This window comes from Lissotriton helveticus, chromosome 4_2, assembly GCF_964261635.1.
Source record: "Lissotriton helveticus chromosome 4_2, aLisHel1.1, whole genome shotgun sequence".
In the NCBI taxonomy this organism is placed as follows: domain Eukaryota; kingdom Metazoa; phylum Chordata; class Amphibia; order Caudata; family Salamandridae; genus Lissotriton; species Lissotriton helveticus.
Window position 1 is genome coordinate 118,470,805 of NC_136064.1, and position 18,335 is coordinate 118,489,139.

Here is an 18,335-nt window from a genome sequence, read left to right on the forward strand (position 1 = left end):
TTGCAACAACTTAATCTTTTGTTTAACTCATTTTTTAGAATACTCTTGTAAGAAATTGCGTAAAATTTCAATAGAATCCTGTTGTATACTACAAATACTACTGCAATCACAAGTATACACTGGGGTTTAGGTTGTTCCCCAAGAACTTCATCAGATACCACTACTGCTACATTTCTGGAAACCATCTTCTCTTTCCCAATTGGACAACCATTTCTAACCTCATAAGCTCAATCACTGGTATCAACTGCATGCAGTAAATTATTGGTCTGAAAATAACTCTCTTCGTTAAAGAAAGGCTCTGAACTTGTACTGTGTTTCCATTCACCCCAAAAAAAAATCAAATTTTGTTTTTCTGTTAATTACTCTTATCCTCTTACTTTTGGCCTTCATAAAATGGATTGGTTTATCTAGTGATTGAATTCTGTTTAAAACTAAAATTAATAATTTCCTTTTTATTTATTATACTTTTTAGGTGCTGAAACATTCTTTAAACTTTCATCAATGTGCACATTGTTTATAGGCTTTGAAAGATTTTTGATAAATTGTTTGGTCTTCTTATCGGAACATTTATTGTTTATCCCCGCATGATGTTGGTCATCCAATGTTCCTCAAATAATTGTCCTTTTTCTGTCCTTTTCTCTTTCTTGATTTTTTAGGCATGATAAGTTTATTGTAATGATGATAAACAATATCTGTAAAAAATAAATATAACTACATTTATTTTAATACATTTATAAATTATTCCTTTCTATTACTATAAAAAGACATTGTATATAAAAAACATTTAACTACTTTGTTTTGTAATCACTAATTGAAACTGTAAATGAAGGTGTAATGATAAGTGTATAGGTGGTTAGATGTCTGCATGTGTTAAGGACAAGGGTTTGTACCAGCGTTTGTGTTAAGCCTGGGGACATTGTTTGAGTACTTAGGCATTGACTGAATGATTAGAGTCCTAAAAGGAAAATGCCTGGGTGAATGTATAAGTGTTTTGGTTTTGATACAGTGTTTGGATTAGTACATGATGCTGGATGGCTGACTGGAGGAATGCATAGGGAGTGACACAGTGTTTGCTAGAGTGTATAGGTACTGCCTGAGTAATTGAAGGTATGAAACACAAGTGTGTAGGTGGTTAGACGACTACATGCATAGTGGATAGGAGTTTGTACAAGTGCATGTGTTAAGGCCTAGCTCACTGTATGAGTAGTTGAGTACCACAACAATGATTAGAGTACTACAAGGAGAGTGCCTAGGTGAACTTATAAGTGGTTCAGTTTTGGCATAGTGAATGGATTAGTACATGGTACTGAATGTGTCACTAAAGCAGTACAAGAGGAGTAACAGGTTTTTTGCAGGAGTGTATGGATACTAACTGGGGAATTGAAGGCCTGAAATACAAGTGTGTAGGTTGTTAGAGAACTACATACATAGTGGATAGAAGTTTGAAGCAGTCCATGTGCTAAAGCCCTGGATCACTGCATGAATACTTGGGAAATGAGTGAATGATAAGAAACTGAGTCAATTTATAAGTGGTTGTGTTTCGGTGCAGTGAATGGATTAGTACATGGTTTTGAAAGGGTGACTAGAGGAGTGCAAGGAGAGTGACAGGGTGTTTGCTGGAGTGTAAGGACACTGACTGGGGAACTAAAGTCCTGGAAAATAAGTGTGTAGGTGATTAGAGGAATAGGGGTTTGAAGCACTCTATGTGCTGAGGATCTGAGTCACTGCATGAGTACTTGGGTAGTCTGGAAGGGGTAAGGTGACTGAACAAATTCTACATTTTTCATTATTGCATCCTTGTGTGAATTTCTGAATCATTCTGCGTATGCATAGGCAGTAACTGACTTCTAATACTACTAAAACTTCACAACAGTATATGTTTTTAACCAGTTATGTGCCAGCAAAGACATGATGTACCCAAATGCTTCTCTCACAATGCCCAAAATGCACACAGACTCACAGTGTGATTCGAGACAAGCAACACTATTCCGTGGACTTTAGCAAAATAGAGTCACTAGTCTGGAAGGGATAAGGTGACTGCACACATTCTACATATTTCACTACTGCACTCTAGTGTGAATGTCTGGCTTCTAATACTACTAAAACTTGACAACAATAAATATTTTTAAAAAGATATGTTTCAACAAATACATGAAGTTACCAAATGCTTCTCACCAATGGTTGCCCAAATGCACACAGACTCACAGTGTGATTCTAGACAAGCAACACTATTTCCCGGACTTTACCAAAACAGATTGACTAGTCTGGAAGGGGTAAGGTGACTGCACACATTCTACATATTTCACTACTGCACTCTAGTGTGAATGTCTGACTCTTTCTGTGAATGCATAAGCAATGACTGGCTTCTAATGCTACAAAAACTTGACAACATAATATGTTTTTAATCTGTAATATGTCAGCAAAGACATGAAGTAACCATATGTTTATCTCACAACAGTTGCCCAAATGCACACAGACTCACAGTGTGATTCTAGACAAGCAACACTATTCCTTGGACTTTAGCAAAACAGACTCACTAATCTGGAGGGGGTAAGGTGACTGCACACATTATATATTTTTCACTACTGCACTCCTGTGTGAAAGCCTGACTCATTCTGCAAATGCAAAAGCAATGTCTGGCTTCTAATACTACTAAAACTTGACAACATGATATATTAATAAACAGAAATGTGTTAAGTATGGGTGGAAAATTCGTTCCGCTCGCGAATTTGCGGATTTTCCGCGATTTCACGATCCGTGAATCTCGCGAATTCGCGGCAAAATCCGCGAATTCGCGAGCGGGACGAATTTTGCTCAGGAAGCACTTACAAAGTTACAGCAGGTGCCCAAGTTGAAGCTAATTTCTTTGTAACCATTTGCAAAATGGTTACAAAGAAATTAACTTCGACTTGGGCACCTGCTGTAACCCTGTAAGTGCTTCCTGAGCAGCGCCTCCATGCCTACTTGCAACTATTCTCTGACCTTGCTCTGACCCTCAAAGCAGGGTCAGAGAATAGTTACAAGTAGACAACGAGGCTCCTGCAGGAAGCACTTACAGATATAGATAAAGCAGGTGCCTAAGTTGAAGGTCAAATTCAGTAACTCCTTAATCAGCCCAAAAAAAATGTGCGTTTTGTCATGGCTGGGCAGGTGTGTGTTCTCCCCATATCTTCCGTCGATTATTAGCTATGATGCTTGATGGAGGCCTTTGCATCCTTGACTTTCACGAGCTCTATCCCCGTGCAGTTCCTGTGACGACGAGCTTCTTTGTCCCCGGATCTGCTGCTCTGATCGGTGCCTGTCCTATTATACACACAAGAGGCATGTGAACTTGCATATATGCCCGCCCGTTTGCCCCCCCACACACACTAGTGGTGTGCACCGTCTTCCCGCCCTTTAGCCTCTATGATGGACAGCTCACTCGAGGGACCCCGGCGCCCTTCAGCACGATGGTAAAGTTAATCAGGCCCCAAAAAATTTGCATTTTGTCCAGGCTGGGCAGGGGTGTGTTCTCCCCATATCTACTGTCGAAAATTAGCTATGATGCTTGATGGAGGCATTTGCATCCTTGACTTTCACGAGCTCTATCCCCGTCCAGTTCCTGTGACCACGAGCTACTTGCTCCCCGGACCTGCTGCTCTGCTCGGTGCCTGTCCTTTTATACACACAAGAGGCATGTGAACTCGCATAGAAGCCCGCCCGTTTGCCCCCCACACACACACTAGTGGTGTGCACCGTCTTCCTGCCCTTTAGCCACTATGATGGACAGCTCACTCGAGGGACCCAGGCGCCCTTCAGCGCGATGGCAAAGTTAATCAGCCCCAAAAAAATGTGCGCTTTGTCGAGGCTGGGCAGGTGTGTGTTCTCCCCATATCTACCGCCGAAAATTAGCTGTGATGCTTAATGGAGGCTTTTGCATCCTTGACTTTCACGAGCTCTATCCCCGTGCAGTTCCTGTGACCACGAGCTTCTTTCTCCCTGGATCTGCTGCTCCGATCGGTGCCTGTCCTTTTATACACACAAGAGGCATGTGAACTTGCATAGAAGCCCTCCCGTTTGCCCCCACACACACTAGTGGTGTGCACCGTCTTCCCGCCCCTTTAGCCACTATGATGGACAGCTCACTCGAGGGACCCCGGCCCCCTTCAGCGCGAAGGCAAAGTTAATCAGCCCTAAAAAAATGTGCGTTTTGTCCAGGCTGGGCAGGTGTGTGTTCTCCCCATATCTACAGTCGAAAATTAGCTATGATGCTTGATGGAGGCCTTTGCATCCTTGACTTTCATGAGCTCTAACCCCGTGCAGTTCCTGTGACCATGAGCTTCTTTCTCCCTGGATCTGTTGCTCTGATCGGTGCCTGTCCTTTTATACACACAAGTGGCATGTGAACTCGCATAGAAGCCCGCCCGTTTGCAGCCCCCACACACACTAGTGGTGTGCACCGTCTTCCCGCCCTTTAGCCACTATGAAGGACAGCTCACTCGAGGGACCCCGGCGCCCTTCAGCGCGATGGCAAAGTTAATCAGCCCAAAAAAAATGTGCGCTTTGTCGAGGCTGGGCAGGTGTGTGTTCTCCCCATATCTACCGCCGAAAATTAGCTATGATGCTTGATGGAGGCCTTTGCATCCTTGACTTTCACGAGGTCTATCCCCGAGCAGTTCCTGTGACCACAAGCTTCTTTCTCCCCGGATCTGCTGCTCCGATTGGTGCCTGTCCTTTTGTACACACAAGAGGCATGTGAACTCACATAGAAGCCCGCCCGTTTGCCCCCCCACACACACTAGTGGTGTGCACCGTCTTCCCGCCCCTTTAGCCACTATGATGGACAGCTCACTCGAGGGACCCCGGCGCCCTTCAGCGCGATGGCAAAGTTAATTAGCCCCAAAAAAATGTGTGTTTTGTCCAGGCTGGGCAGGTGTGTGTTCTCCCCATATCTACCGTCGAAAATTAGCTATGATGCTTGAAGGAGGCCTTTGCATCCTTGACTTTCACGAGCTCTAACCCCGTGCAGGTCCTGTGACCACAAGCTTCTTTCTCCCCAGATCTGCTGCTCTGATCGGTGCCTGTCTTTTTATACAAACAAGAGGCATGTGAACTCGCATAGAAGCCCGCCCGTTGGCCCCCCTATACACACTAGTGGTGTGCACCGTCTTCCCGCCCTTTAGCCACTATGATGGACAGCTCACTCGAGGGACCCCGGGCCCCTTCGGCGCCATGGTAAAGTTAATCAGGCCCCAAAAAATTTGCATTTCGTCCAGGCTGGGCAGGGGTGTGTTCTCCCCATATCTACTGTCGAAAATTAGCTAAGATGCTTGATGGAGGCCTTTGCATCCTTGACTTTCACGAAATCTATCCCCGCTCAGTTCCTGTGACCACAAGCTTCTTTCTCCCCGGATCTGCTGCTCCGATCGGTGCCTGTCCTTTTATACACACAAGAGGCATGTGAACTCGCATAGAAGCCCGCCTGTTTGCCCCCCCCACACACACTAGTGGTGTGTACTGTCTTCCCGCCCTTTAGCCACTATGATGGACAGCTCACTCGAGGGACCTCGGCGCCCTTCAGCGCGATGGCAAAGTTAATCAGCCCAAAAAAATGTGTGCTTTGTCGAGGCTGGGCAGGTGTGTGTTCCCCCAATATCTACCGCCGAGAATTAGCTATGATGCTTGATGGAGGCCTTTGCATCCTTGACTTTCACGAGCTCTATCCCCGTGCAGTTCCTGTGACCACAAGCTTCTTTCTCCCCTTATCTGTTGCTCCGATGGGTGCCTGTCATTTTATACACACAAGAGGCATGTTAACTTGCATAGAAGCCCGCCCGTTTGCCCCCCCACACACACTAGTGGTGTGCACCTTCTTCCCGCCCTTTAGCCACTATGATGGACAGCTCAATCGAGGGATCCCGGCGCCCTTCTGCGTGATGGCAAAATTAATCAGCCCCAAAACAATGTGTGTTTTGTCCAGGCTGGGCAGGTGTGTGTTCTCCCCATATCTACCGTCGAAAATTAGCTATGATGCTTGATGGATGTCTTTGCATCCTTGACATTCACGAGCTCTAACCCCGTGCAGTTCCTGTGACCATGAGCTTCTTTCTCCCCGGATCTGCTGCTCTGATCGGTGACTGTCCTTTTATACACAAAAGAGGCATGTGAACTCGCATAGAAGCCCGCCCGTTTGCACCTCCCACACACACTAGTGGTGTGCACCGTCTTCCCGCCCTTTAGCCACTATGATGGACAGCTCACTCGAGGGACCCCGGCACCCTTCAGCGTGATGGCAAAGTTAATCAGCCCAAAATTTATGTGCGCTTTGTCGAGGCTGGGCAGGTGTGTGTTCTCCCCATATCTACAGCCAAAAATTAGCTATGATGCTTGATGAAGGCCTTTGCATCCTTGACTTTCACGAGCTCTATCCCCGTGCAGTTCCTGTGACCATGAGCTTCTTTCTCCCCGGATCTGCTGCTCTGATCGGTGTCTGTCCTTTTATACACACAAGAGGCATGTGAACTCGCATAGAAGCCCGCCCGTTTGCCCCCCCCACACACACTTGTGGTGTGCACCGTCTTCCCGCCCTTTAGCCACTAAATTAGCCAGAAAATTAGCTATGATGCTTGATGGAGGCCTTTGCATCCTTGACTTTCACGAGCTTTATCCCCGTGCAATTCCTATGACCACGAGCTTCTTTCTCCTTCTTTCTGCTGCTCTGATCGGTGCCTGTCATTTTATACACACAAGAGGCATGTGAACTCGCATAGAAACCTACCCGTTTGCCCCCCCACACACAATAGTGATGTGCACCGTCTTCCCGCCCTTTAGCCACTATGATGGACAGGTCACTCGAGGGACCCCTGCGCCCTTCAGCGCGATGGCAAAGTTAATCAGCCCAAAAAAAAGTGTGTTTTGTCCAGGCTGGGCAGGTGTGTGTTCTCCCCATATCTACCGTCAAAAATTAGCTATGATGCTTGATGGAGGCCTTGGCATCATTGACTTTCACGAGCTCTATCCCCGTGCAGTTCCTGTGACCACGAGCTTCTTTTTCCCCCGATCTGCTGCTCTGATCGGCGCCTGTCCTTTTATACACACAAGTGGCATGTGAACTCACATAGAAGCCCCCCCGTTTGCCCCCCACACACACTAGCGGTGGTGCAAAATAGCAAAAACATCCGTGATTTTGTGGGGAAATCCGCAAATTCGCAGATTTTTTTGCGATTTTGCGCGAAAACTGCTGTTTCACAAAATTCGCCCATACTTAATATATGTCAGCAAAGACCTGAAGTTACCAAATGCTTCTCTCACAATGGTTGCCAAAATGCACACAGTGTGATTCTAGACAAGCAAGAGTATTCCTTGGACTTTATTACCACAGATTAACTAATCTGGAAGGGGTAAGGTGACTGCACACATTCTACATATTTCACTACTGCACTCTAGTGTGGAAGCCTGACTCATTCTGCAAATGCATAAGCAATGACAGCCTTCTAATTATACAAAAACTTGAGAACAGGATAGGATTTTTAGCAGTTATGTGTCAGAAAGACATGAAGTAACCAAATGCTTCTCTCATAATCGTTGCCAATATGCACACGGACTCACAGTGTGATTCTAGACAAGCAACACTATTACTTGGACTTTAGCAAAACAGACTCACTAACCTGGAAGGGGTAAGGTGACTGCACACATTCTACATATTTCACTACTGCACTCTAGTGTGAAAGCCTGACTCATATTGTGAATGCGTAAGCAATGACTGGCTGCAAATTCTACTAAAACTGGAGAACAGGATATTTTTTTAAACAGATATGTGTCAGCAAAGACATGAAGTTACCAAATGCTTCTCCTACAATGGTTTACCAAATGCACACAGACTCACAGTGTGATTCTAGACAAGAAACAGTATTCCTTCGACTTTACTAAAACAGATTCACTAGTCTGGAAAGGGTAAGGTGACTGCGCACAATCTAAATTGTTCACTACTGCAATCTAGTGTGAAAGCCTGACTCATTCTGCAAATGCATAAGCAATGACTGCCTTCTAATTCTACTAAAACTTGAGAACAGGATAGGTTTTAAGTAGTTTTGTGTCACAAAAGACATGAATTAAGCAAATGTTTCCCTGACAGTGGTTGCCCAAATGCACAAAGATAGACAGTGTGATTCTACAAGCAAGAATATTCCCTAGACTTTAGCAGTTGAAACACAGTAGTCTTATTAAAAACAAAGGCACCACATACAACCCCTCACAAATTATTAATTCACCTTTCAAACTGAATTGTAGATTAAGCAGGATCGCAATCACACAACAGATTTTCTTATACGAATGTCTGTAGTGCACTGCTCTTAGCAAAACCAAGAAATGGCAAACATTCCCTCTCCTTCTGCACACACATACATGTGAATATAAAATCACATTGCTTCCCACATTAATTCAAAAGCTAACTCACATTTCTATTGGATACACATCCCAACCCTTTCCAATTGGCATGACCTTCAACCCTTGCCCCATTCTGCTTAATGCCTGTTACCATAGTAACAGTTCATGGAACACTCAACTGAACACACAGGTCACAAGTTCAGCACACAATGTTGAAAATCTAAACAGCAAGTGTGCTCGACTTTTCAAAATATCAGCTTATCCTATCTAATGTTCCTTTCAAACCGTGTTTACTAACCAATAAGAAACATGATTTCAAAACACAAACACATGCATCCTACTTTTCAATCTATAATGTTCTCAAACAACCAATCATTTCTCTTCTTTCTTTACAACTGCCTCTTATCCACCATTTTAGAAAAATCTTAGTTATTAAACTGCTATTTCAAATACAGACACCTTCTGAGTGCATCCAGATCTCCCTTCAAGATGCCTAGAGTGTGGATAGTGGGACACAGATATATTTTCTGGAGCCAAAGGTATGCAGAAAACAGAGGTATTGACAAAGACTTATCTTTGCCAAATGTAGACTAGAGTGACACCAATCGATGCCATTGGTTAAATCATTTTTGCATCTCCAACATCCTGACCTCATAATTGTGCACTGTGGTCGCAATGACCTAGGCACGTTGACTGGGGTAGGTATGGAAATGCTTATAAAGTACACCTTTGGAGAATTGATGTCACTTTTCCCCCAAACTACCTTTGTCTATTCTAACATATGCCGAAGACAGAAATGGATCTGGTCCAATCAGATTGAGAAAGCTAGGCAACAAGTCAATAAAGCTGTTTCTGCTTATCTCCAAGATTATAGGATGGGGTCCATTTACCACACCAATCTGGGTTTTAATATGGATGGCATCTATAGGAGAGATGGTGTACATTTCACAGATGAGGGTAACAGAGTCTTCCTCATCAACTTTAGACTCTGCATAGGTACTTACTGATAGGTACCAAAATCTCTCAATAAACACAAGGGCTCTTTTTAGAGGCACCTAAGATATAAACACATAAGCTTCATGTTTATCTAAAGAATATTACATTTTTTTTGGAGTCGCGCACCCAGCACGTTTTGGAGTCACGCACCCAGCTCGTTCACACCAAGCAACTGCCCTAGGAGTCGCTCACCTAATGCGTTCCCATCAGGGGGCTGCGATGAGTGCCGCGCTGGATGCGTGACTCCTAATTTTACCTTAAAAATAAATTAACACCTACCTCATATTTCGTTTCTCCCCGGGGACACCATCCCCCGGGGCCTATATACAACGATGGGGACCGCGGGGAGAGCCCCATGCCCCCACGGTCCCGCCGGCTCCCCACGTCCTTCGGGAGCTGGCATTGCTTTTCCACATGGGGAGCTGCTAACATGCAGCTCCCCGCGATGAAAAGCAATCGTGTTTGCATTTTGAAAAAGAGAGCAGGTTTCCCTTCTCTCTCCTTCAAAATCCAAACCAAGTGTGCTATGACAGAAGTGTCCCGGAGGTGGGCACCCCGGAACACTGCAGGAGCCGTCCCTGGGGAGTGGTGGTCCCCAGGGCCATCACAGGGCTCCAGGAGGGGTGATGCACGGACCCCCTCTCAACATTAGCAAAGCCCCGGGAAAGTGGTGGTCCCGGGGGGTTGAATTTTTAGAGCCCTGGGGAGGTGACGGTCCCCATGGCTAGTGGAAGGGCTTGAGCCCCCCACACAGTTTTGTGTCTTTTAAAAACACAAGCCCTGAGGTGTAGAAGTCCCCAGGGCTGTGGGGGACCATGAGCCCCCCTGTGTTTATTGGCATAAAGCCCCGGGGGTGGCAGGCCCCAGGGATTGGGGGCCTTTTAGCCCCATCCAAAAACGGTGATGGATCAAGCCCTGATCTTTTGACTGGGTAGGAGTGTTCTGCTTAATTCAGACACTTTGTCCATCACCACCCCCTTTTTGAATCGTTTTGGCCACCACAAGTGTGGAAGGGTATGCTCAGATGTGAGTCCCTTGCTCACTGCACCATCAGGATTCAAGCAAGCAGGGCCGAAGACGGCTGTAATGCCAGAAACTGGTCCCCGGAAGCTTGTTTCCTTTCCAGTAAAGAATTGGCTTGGTAGTTTGGTCTGCCCTGTTCCCATGCTGCATTGGGCCAGGGACAGACTAATTTGCATGTAGCCAGGTTCTGAACTGGGATGGTGCAGTGAGCTAAAAAACGGTGATGGATCAAGCCCTGATCTTTTGACTGGGTAGGATTGTTCTGCTTAATTCAGACACTTTGTCCATCACCACCCCCTTTTTGAATCGTTTTGGCCACCACAAGTGTGGAAGGGTATGCTCAGATGTGAGACCCTTGCTCACTGCACCATCAGGATTCAAGCAAGCCGGGCCGAAGACGGCTGTAATGCCAGAAACCGGTCCCCGGAAGCTTGTTTCCTTTCCAGTAAAGAATTGGCTTGGTAGTTTGGTCTGCCCTGTTCCCATGCTGCACTGGGCCAGGGACAGACTAATTTGCATGTAGCCAGGTTCTGAACTGGGATGGTGCAGTGAGCTAAAAAACGGTGATGTATCAAGCCCTGATCTTTTGACTGGGTAGGAGTGTTCTGCTTAAATCAGACACTTTGTCCATCACCACCCCCTTTTTGAATCGTTTTGGCCACCACCAGTGTGGAAGGGTATGCTCAGATGTGAGTCCCTTGCTCACTGCACCATTAGGATTCAAGCAAGCAAGGCCGAAGACGGCTGTAATGCCAGAAACCGGTCCCCAGAAGCTTGTTTCCTTTCCAGTAAAGAATTGGCTTGGTAGTTTGGTCTGCCCTGTTCCCATGCTGCACCGGGCCAGTGACAGACTAATTTGCATGTAGCTAGGTTCTGAACTGGGATGGTGCAGTGAGCTAAAAAACGGTGATGGATCAAGCCCTGATCTTTTGACTGGGTAGGAGTGTTCTGCTTAATTCAGACACTTTGTCCATCACCACCCCCTTTTTGAATCGTTTTGGCCACCACAAGTGTGGAAGGGTATGCTCAGATGTGAGTCCCTTGCTCACAGCACCATCAGGATTCAAGCAAGCCGGGCCGAAGACTGCTGTAATGCCAGAAACCGGTCCCCGGAAGCTTGTTTCCTTTCCAGTAAAGAATTGGCTTTGTAGTTTGGTCTGCCCTGTTCCCATGCTGCACTGGGCCAGGGACAGACTAATTTGCATGTAGCCAGGTTCTGAACTGGGATGGTGCAGTGAGCTAAAAATTGGTGATGGATCAAGCCCTGATCTTTTGACTGGGTAGGAGTGTTCTGCTTAATTCAGACACTTTGTCCATCACCACCCCCTTTTTGAATCGTTTTGGCCATCACAAGTGTGGAAGGGTATGCTCAGATGTGAGTCCCTTGCTCACTGCACCATCAGGATTCAAGCAAGCCGGGCCGAAGACGGCTGTAATGCCAGAAACCGGTCCCCGGAAGCTTGTTTCCTTTCCAGTAAAGAATTGGCTTGGTAGTTTGGTCTGCCCTGTTCCCCTGCTGCATTGGGCCAGGGACAGTCTAATTTGCATATAGCCAGGTTCTGAACTGGGATGGTGCAGTGAGCTAAAAAACGGTGATGGATCAATACCTGATCTTTTGACTGGGTAGGAGTGTTCTGCTTAATTCAGACACTTTGTCCATCACCACCCCCTTTTTGAATCGTTTTGGCCACCACAAGTGTGGAAGGGTATACTCAGATGTGAGTCCCTTGCTCACTGCACCATCAGGATTCAAGCAATCCGAGCCGAAGATGGCTGTAATGCCAGAAACCGGTCCCCGGAAGCTTGTTTCCTTTCCATTAAAGAATTGGCTTGGTAGTTTGGTCTGCCCTGTTCCCATGCTGCACTGGGCCAGGGACAGACTAATTTGCATGTAGCCAGGTTCTGAACTGGGATGGTGCAGTGAGCTAAAAAACGGTGATGGATCAAGCCCTGATCTTTTGACTGGGTAGGAGTGTTCTGCTTAATTCAGACACTTTGTCCATCACCACCCCCTTTTTGAATCGTTTTGGCCACCACAAGTGTGGAAGGGTATACTCAGATGTAAGTCCCTTGCTCACTGCACCATCAGGATTCAAGCAATCCGAGCCGAAGATGGCTGTAATGCCAGAAACCGGTCCCCGGAAGCTTGTTTCCTTTCCAGTAAAGAATTGGCTTGGTAGTTTGGTCTGCCCTGTTCCCATGCTGCACTGGGCCAGGGACATACTAATTTGCATGTAGCCAGGTTCTGAACTGGGATGGTGCAGTGAGCTAAAAAACGGTGATGGATCAAGCCCTGATCTTTTGACTGGGTAGGAGTGTTCTGCTTAATTCAGACACTTTGTCCATCACCACCCCCTTTTTGAATCGTTTTAGCCATTCCTTAAAGGCATCCTTAATAGCCAATAACTCCTTCTCGGTGATGGTGTAGTTGATTTCTGCCTGGGTCAGTTTTCTGGATCGGTAAGCAACCGGATGTAATTGACCTGTGGTCTTGAGTCGCTGGGATAATACTCCACCCACGGCTTGGTCTGATGCATCCGTCTCTACATAAAAGGGTTCTGTAGGATCCGCGTGTAACAGGACAGGCACCGTGGTGAAATCTTTTTCCAAGGACTGAAAGGCTTCCTCCGACTCCTTTGACCATTCGTACTTGATTCCTTTTTTCAGCAGTTTAGTAAGAGGAAGGATCTTCCTGGAGAATTCATTAATAAATCTCAGATAAAAATTAGCAAATCCAATGAAGCCTTGGACTTCTTTTACACTCATTGGAGATTTCCAGTTCGTAACAGCTTCCACTTTTCGCTGGTCCATCAGTATTCCGGTAGGTGAAATAACGAAACCTAAGAACTCTACTTGCGAAACGTCGATAGCGCATTTTTCCAATTTGACGAACAACTTATTCTCTTGCAGCTTCCTCAAAACTCCTTTCACTTGTTCGTGATGTTTTGTGACATCAGATGAATATATTAAAATGTCATCAATGTACACGATTGCGCACTGGTCAATAAATTCCTTCAAGACGTCATTGATGAAGTGCTGAAAAGCTGCTGGCGCATTGCACAATCCATAAAGCATTACCTGATATTCAAAAAGCCCAAATCTAGTCCGAAATGCCGTCTTCCACTCATCACCCTCGCGCATTCGAACTAGATGGTACGCGCCCCTCAAATCCAATTTAGTGTAGACTTGGGCTCCTTTTACTTGATCCAGGAGCACCGAGATCAATGGGAGGGGATACCGGTTCCTCTTGCTGATCTTGTTGATGGCCCTGTAGTCGATACAGATCCGTAAGTCTCCCTCCTTCTTTGGCACGAAAAATAACGGAGATGAAACCGGGGACTGCGAAGGCCGAATAAACCCGTTGGCTAAATATTTATCCAAATACTCTTTCAAGTGTTGATGTACTTTCTCCGTCAATGCATAGACACGACTACAGGGCAGGTTCGAACCTGGCTCCAACTCTATCTTGCAGTCATAGACCCGGTGTGGTGGTAGTTGTTCAGCTTCCACTTCATTAAACACTTCCTTGAACTCCTTATACTCTATAGGAATTTCTTGGACGTTTATTACACACATTTAATGCCCAGTTGAACACAGAGATGAGGCCGGATTGCTCTCCAAGGGTTTCTCTTTTGTACCAAAACAATTTTCATGGCAATAACTTGAGTCCATTTCAATGGTTCTAGAACTCCAGTCGATCGTAGGATTGTGTTCAGTAAGCCACGGGAGACCAAGAATTAGCTGAAACTGTGGCAAATCAATTAAGCTGAACTGATTTTTTTTGTTATGCCCATCACTTGAAATCAGTTGAATTAGTTCCGTGTGGCTCACAATTGGTCCTGACGAAAGGTTTGTTCCATCCACTGCCCGGACGGGCTCGCTCTTAATCTTCCAGATGGCTTGAATGCCCACCTTGGCCGCAAACCTTAAGTCGCAGAAGTTACCGGTGGCTCCTGAGTCTATCATGACCGATACATCTGTTAGAGTTGTCTGCCTGAATCTCACTTCCATGGCCAGATTCAAATGTGGAGCCGCCGATTGCAGTGTATTCGCTACCTGATGTTCCTTTGGAGTCTTTTATGAGATCGCACCCACCCGTTCAACTCCATCTAAGGTGTTGCTGTTAGTTTTCCTTCGGCTCGAAGGTGTTTTGGGTTTCTTCGAGTAATTTCTAACAAAATTCCCATTGGATCCGCAATACATACACAAGTTACTGGCTCTTCTCTTGTCCTTCTCTTCCTTAGCTAGAGGCCCTCTTATTTTTTTTCATTTTTTTATTTATTTTTAACGACTTGTAGAGCGCCTGGTGACCCGAAGGCATCCCCGCGCTGTAATGATTTTGATATCCAGATGAGATGGAGGAGAAAAAAGAAGAAAAGAAGAGAAAGGGGGGACGTTATTTCGGAAATAGAAGTGTTTTCAATTTTTTTCTAAAAATAATTATTGTTCCAATCTGCATTGGTTCTTTTCCGGATTGGGTGTCCGAACTTATTGTGCCTTCAGATCGAGCTCTATCAAACCTGGGGGTTATCGTTCTAAAGTCTTTTTTCTTTTCTCCTCTTCTTTCTCCCTGGCGGAAATCAATCTCCACGACCAAGTCTATTAGGGCTGAGATCTATGTTGGTCGATCTGGAATTTGGGCCAACATGTCTTTCAATTCGCCTCTTAAACCACGGTAAAACACTGCCACTCACTTGCTTTCTGGCCAGTCAGTCTCCACAACCAGCTTATTGAACTGGGCCAGATACGCAATTAGATCTTGATTCCCTTGCCGCAGGTCGAGTAGGTCATTATCCATCACTTGAGATATCCTCCGTCTGTCAAATATCCGAAGGAATTCTTGTTTAAACTCCTCAACGTTTCTCAACAAAGGATCATCCCGGGTGACTAGGGGCATGGACCATGAAGCTGCATCCCCACTCAGATATGAGAGCATGAAAGCCACTTTAGACTGCGCGTCAGGGAATCTCGAAGGGCGGCACATAAAGTGTAAGGAGCATTGGGAGAGAAATATTTCCGCCTTCTGCGGATCCCCGTTAAATCTTTCTGGGGCTGCTAATGGTATAACAGGGGATAGAGAATGAATGACTTGCGTGGTTGATCTATTAGTGGCTTCTAATACAGGATTCATCGCCTCTCTCCCTAGGCTACTAAACTGCTTTAATCTTAGCGCTAATTCTGCAATTTCTTTCCTAGCGCTGACTACCTCTTGTCTAAGGTAACGATTTTCTTCCCTGACTGCTCCCAATTCTTTTTGTATAGCGTCTAGAATGGTTCCTAAGGATTGTACATCAATTCCTTCCGCCATCTCTGTTCAGGTGCGAAGGCAACTTGGGCACTTCACTCTGTCAGAACTCGTAGCTTAAGATTACGTTGGCTTACCGGTTCTTGCACGGGAACAGCGATGCTAGGTCCCAAATCCCTCTTAGCAATGCTAGGAGGTCTTTTAACAGAACCTCCAAATCATTACCTCGGGGGACTGGGGAATTGGATAAAATAACAAACAAAGAAGAGACTGGTCCAGAATTGGCTCCTTCCAGCAGCTACGTGCAGACGTTCTCTGTTCTTTCAATGGAACCTGTAAATTAATACACCATTATAACTAACCAACTCTACTCTCCTTTTAACTCTTGCTCTACTGATAGGTATTATATCTCACCCACCCTGGCTATGCTGGACGTTTGCTTCTCTTCTGTTCTAAGTTGTAGTACTGTCTTCCTCCTCTGGTTAGTTGTTACTATTTAAATAAATAACAAATTCAGTACTTAGTTTCTCATTTACCTACACTAATCTCTATGGCCAAATATAGTAAGTGCACTTACTTCACTAACTAGAAGAGTTGTACTTTTAATATGGGTTCTGTTATCTCTCTGTGGTTTCCTGTGCTGCCTTATATCTGCGACCACTTCTTTTGACTCAGTTCTTTTATTTCTTACAGGTTGAGAAATCGAGTCATCAATAAGACAGTCTCAGGTGAGTATTTACATATATACAATGCTTTTAGCTTATTGTCATTCTGTGGTTAGCTCCCTTAAGCCTACTAATGCTTTCTCTTGTGTGTCTTTTGTCTTTCAGCTTTGGGTAGTCCAACGATATCTCTATGTTCAGGTAAGTTCAAATATCTAGTCACAAATTTATAACAAAGACGTTTTCACTTAGCTCAGTCTTTTGAATATTCAGCTTCTCAGCACGAGCGTTGTTCTTTCAGAATAGCTTCTCTCAGAGCTCGACTAAAACTTTGTGACTCTTCTCTTCAGCAGGACGGTGTCGCTACACTCCTGCTTCTGATGCGGTCTCTGTTGTCAACACTGCTGCCTTAGACTCGTGCTTGAGTAAACGCACCAAGTCTTCTTATATCAGCGCCACACAACGTTTAAAAAAGCGCTGGAGCCCACGCTTAACTTTTTTTTTTTTTACTGCCGTTTAAAAAAAATAAAAATACAAATTTTGGGACCCCCTAAGCAGGCCTTGGGGGGTCAGGGTAATTCTACCCTGCCAGAGGCATTCAGCATCTGCACTACGCGAGACGTCACACAGCATTTTTCAGCACACAGCGGGTCTCTTAAATCAAGCTAGGAACCCTGCTCATTTGTTCAGATTCCTATCACAGAAGAGGTGGCCACATGAGTAGCGGAGAGTCATGTTCTTTAAATAGATAGTCGGCTTACGATCTCCCTCATTTCCCCACCCTAGAGGATAAAATATATTTTGTCAAATTTTTCGGGGATATAATAATGGACTTTATCAATCTTTTAGAGTACTTCATGAGTGTAAGGGAAAATACGACCCTGCAGTGTTGGTTTTTGAAAATTCTTGTTCACTTTGTCGTCTCCTTTAGATATGAGCCACTTGGTAGGCTACCTTTCAAAAGTAATGGACAGCGAAATATATATTGAACAGATTTATTCTGTTAATGAATTCTGGAATTTTGAGGACCACACTTTTAACCTAAGTAGGAAAACCATGGATTATATGTATATTTTTAACATTTTCAATATAGATAGTTTTGTTGACCGACGTCTTGATATTGCAGGTGGCATTCGGTCTCTCCCAATCATAAGTTCCTGGAGCCTTTGGGGCCACCAATCCTCACTTGAACCTCTTGGAGGACCTCCTGGTTTCAACCACAGTAAATACGATCTTTTGAACACTTCTTCATGTGTAATGTGTTTTAGTTAGCGATAATTTATTTTTCAACACATTTACATTACACCCTTAGGTGCCCCTTCCACTTCATGCACACACCAGTCCTGAGGAAGACCCCGCTAGCAAGGCTCTTAGGAACCTACACATACACAGGGGTCAAAACATCGACACTACCTTGATGCCATACTATCAACAGTACCTGATCAACTGTGATTTGCTGTATTACATGGCTATGTAATAGACTGTATTAATATTTCCATTTGTCATACTATTTGGCTGTGAAATGTTATGGCGAATGAATAGTAAAATTGTGTAATGCGTCGTTGAGCTTTCACGTATTTCACTACCTTCACTCAAACCACTCACTTTTCCTTATCCCTTGTGTCACTTCACGAGCAGGCACCCCAAATGCCATTTCAAATGTAGTCTGTGACTGAGATACATGTTCAGTGTCATTCAATAACACTGTTACAACAAAAATATATTACATTTTTGTTAGATTTTTTGAGTAATGTAAATCATGTTTTACTAACGTCTTCTGATGTTAAATTACTGGGATCACACTTTTCCGATATTGTTTCATTCCGAGGTCCCAGGTCCCAGTGATTTTGGGTCTACCCTTTAGTATAACTAATAGGGAGCAGGTGCACGCCTGCAAAGTTTTTTATAGCGATTTATCTCCATTGATCAAAATGGTAGAGAGTGAAACTTTGTCATATACGGAGGAATATATTAACCAACTTCTTCAGGACCCTACAAACCAGTTTCTCTCCTCCAATAACCTAATATTGACTTTACACTGAGTG